This window comes from Bombus pyrosoma, linkage group LG2 (genome assembly GCF_014825855.1).
Source record: "Bombus pyrosoma isolate SC7728 linkage group LG2, ASM1482585v1, whole genome shotgun sequence".
Lineage (NCBI taxonomy): Eukaryota > Metazoa > Arthropoda > Insecta > Hymenoptera > Apidae > Bombus > Bombus pyrosoma.
In genome coordinates, this window is record NC_057771.1 from 3,306,796 (window position 1) to 3,311,060 (window position 4,265).

The window sequence follows — 4,265 nt, forward strand, 5'->3', positions numbered from 1 at the left end:
TATTCATAGTTGAATATGCAAAACTGGAAATACGCTGACCGTAACCTAGACCAGAGTTGACATAGCGCAAAGCGGATATCCTACCACGTATTTGGCAGCATATGTGGATTATAACGCGCTCAAAATTGTAGACATATCTCGAATAGCAGCAGAGATAAATTCTATTGAATATTCAAGCCTGAATATGCAAAGCTGCAACTGCGCTGGATTTCGCAATGCCCAGATTTGACGTAGCGCAAACCGAATGTCGGGCTTTGTATTTGGCAGCATATGCGGTGAACAACGCGCATCGAATTATCGACATATCCCCAATATCAGCGGAGATACGTTCAGATGAACATTCATACTTGAATATGCAATACTGGAAATACGCTGGTCTTAACCTAGACCGGAGTTGACGTAGCGCAAACCGGATGTCGTACCACGTATTTGGCAGCATACATGGCGTATAACGCGCTCAGAATTGTAGACATATCTCGAATAGCAGCGGAGATACGTTCATATGAATATTTAAGCTTGAAGATGCAAAACTGGAAATACGCTGATCTTCACCTGGACTAGAATTGGCATAGCCCAAACCAGATGTCGCTCCACGTATTTGGCAGCATAAGTGGAGTATCACGCGCATTCTGACGCCGACATTTGACCAATAGCAGCTGATGAACATTCATTTGAATATTGAAGTCTGAATATGCAATAGTACAAATACGCGGGATTTGACCTAAACCAGGCCTGACTTTGCACAATCCGCATACCGTGCTCTGTATTGGCAGCATTTGAGAAGTACCACGTGCACTGAATTGTCGACCTATTACCAATAGTGGAGGGGGTACGTCCAGATGAATATTAAAGCTTTAATATGCCAAACTGGTAATTCGCTGGACCTAACTCTGACCAGAGTTGACGAAGCGCAGACCGGATGTCGTGCTCTGTATTTGGCGGCAAATGTGGCCTATAATGCGCATTGTATTGTGGCCATATCACCAATAGTAGTGGAGGTACGTCCGGAAGCATTTTCAAGCTTGAATATGTCAAACTGGTAATCCGCTGGTCTTAAACCATACCAGACTTGACGTAGCGCAAACCGAATGTCGTGCTCTGTATTTGCAGCATATGTGGAGTATAACGCGCATTCTAATGCCTACAGATGACCAATAGCAGCAGAGGATCATTCATTTGAATATTGAAGTCTGAATATGCAAAAGTACAAATACGCTGGATTTGACCTAGACCAGAGATGACGAGGCGCAAACCGATTGTTGTGCTCTGTATTTGGCAGCAAATGTGTTATGTCAAGCGCATCGAGATGTCGACATATCATCAATAGCAGCGGCGATCCGTTGAATTGAATATTGAATCACGAATATTCAAAACTGCAAATACGCTGGATTTGATAGCGCCGAAGGTTAAGGTAGTTCAGACAGAATGTCATGCCCTCTATTTGACAAGGTATATGGCGTATAACGCGCATCGAATTATCGGCATATCACCAATAGCGGCGGGGATACGTTCAGATGAATATACAAGGTTGAAATTATATAACTGCAAATACGATTTGTTTGGCATTGCCCAGAGTTGAAATAGCTCAAACCGGATGTCGTGCTCTGTATTTGCAGCATATGTCTAGAACAAGGCGCATTCTGACGCCGTCAGATGACCAATAGCAGCTCATGAACATTCATATGAATATTGAAGTCTGAATATGGAAAAGCACAAATATGCGGGATTTGACCTAGACATGGACTAAACTAGCGCAAACCGGCTACCGTGCTCCGTATTGGCAGCATTTGTGAAGTATCGCGCGCATCGAAATGCCAACATATCACCAATAGCAGGGGATACATGATCAATTGAATGTTGTAGCAAGAATATGCAAAATTGCAAATGCACAGGACTTAACCCAGACCAAAGTTGTCATGACGCAGACCGGATGTCGTGCTCGGTATTTGGCGGCAAATGTGGCCTATAATGCGCATTGTATTGTCGACATATCACCAATAGTAGCGGAGGTATGGCCAGATGAATATTCAAGCCTGACTATGCAAAACTGGTAATACGCTGGTCTTAAACCATACCAGGGTTGACGTAGCGCAAACCGGATGTCGTGCACTGTATTTGGTAGCATATGTGGAGTATAACGCGCATCGGATAAACCACATATCACCAGTAGCATCAGAGATACCTTCAATGGCATAGTCAAGCCTGAATAAGCGGAACAGTAATTACATTGGATTTGACCCGAATCGGAGTTGACACAGCGAAGAGAGCAGGTTGAGCGCTGTATTTGGCTGGAAATGTGAAGTATAACGGACATCGAATAATCGACATATCACTAGTAGTATCGGATATACGTTCAGATGAATATACAAGTTTGAATATACAAAACTGCAAATACGATGGGTTTGGCATTGCCCAGAGTTGATATAGCTCAAACCGGATGTTGTGCTCTGTATTTCGCAGCATATGTGGTGTATAGCGCGCATCGATTTTTCGGCAAATCTAAAATAACAGCGGTAATACGTTCAATTGAGTATTAAAGATTGAATATGCTTAAAGGTAATTGCATTGGAATTGTCCAGGACCAGAGTTATCACACAGTAAACAAGAGGAGGTGCGCTGTACTTTGCAGCAAATGTCACATATAAGGCGCATCGAATTGCCGACATATCACCAATAGTAGCGGAGATACCTTGAATGAACATTGAAACTGGAATACGCAAAACTGGAACTACGCTGTTCTTGACCTGGACCGGAGTTGACATAGCGCAAACTGGGTGTCATTCCACGTATTTCGCAGCATATATGGAGTATACCGCGCATGGGGTTGAAGACATATCTCGAATAGCAGCGGAGATAGGTTCAGATGAATATTCATGCTTGAATATGGAATACTGGAAATACACTGGCCTTAACCTAGACCAGAGTTGACATAGCGCAAACCGGATGACGTACCACGTATTTGGCTCCATATGTGGAGTATAACACGCATCGAATTATCGACATATCACCAATAGCAGCGGAGATATGTTCTGATGAATACTCATGATTGAATATGCAAATCTGCAACTACGCTGGTCTTGACCTCGACCAGAGTTAACATAGCGCAAACTGGATGTCACTCCACGTATTTCGCAGCATATATGGAATATAACGCGCACAGGGTTGAAGACATATCTCGGATAGCAGGGTAGATACGTTCAGATGAATATTCATGCTTGAATATGGAAAACTGAAACTACGCTGGTCCTCACCTAGACCAGAGTTGACATAGTGCAAACCGGACGCCGTTCCACGTATTTCGCAGCTTATATGGAATATAACGCGCACAGGGTTGAAGACATATCTCGAATGGCAGCGGCGATACGTTCTATTGAATGTTCAAGCCTTAATATACAAAGCTGCAACTGCGGTGGATTTCGCAATGCTCAGCTTTGCCGTAGCGCAAACCGAATGTCGTGCTGTGTATTTGGCAGCATATGGGGTGTATAAGGCGCGTAGAGTTATAGACATATCTCGAATCGCAACAAATACACAATCAATAGAATATTGAAGGATGAATAGGCAAAAGTGCATCTACGCAGAATTTTGCCGAGCCTAGAGTTGACATAGCGCAAACCAGATTCCGTGCTCTGTATTTGGAAGCATATCAGGTGAATAACGCGCATCGAACTATCGAGATATCACCAACAGCAGCGGAGATAAGTACAGATGAATATTCAGGCTTGAATATGTAGAACTGGAAATGCGCAGGTCCTAACCTATACCAGAGTTGGCATACCGCAAGCCAGATGTTGCTCCACGTATTTGGCAGCATAAGTGGAGTATAAAGCGCATCGAATTATCCGCATGTCACCAATATCAGCGGGGTTACGTTCAGATGAATATTCAAGCTTGAATATGCAAAACTGGAAATACGCTGGTCTTGACCAAGACCAGAGTTACCATAGCGCAAACCGGATGTCGTACCACGTATTTGGCAACATATGTGGAGTATGACGCGCATCGAATTATAGGCATATCACCAATAGCAGCGGAGATACGTTCAGATTAATATTCATGCTTGAAAATGCAAAACTGGAAATACGCTGGTCTTGGCCTAGACCAGAGTTGACATAGCGCAAACAAGATGTCGCTCGACGTATTTGGCAGCAAGTCGGGAGTGTAAATCGCGGCAAATTATCAACATATCGACAATAGCAGCGGAGATACGTTGATATGAATATTGAAGCCCGAATGTGCAATACTGGAAGTACGTAGGATTTGGC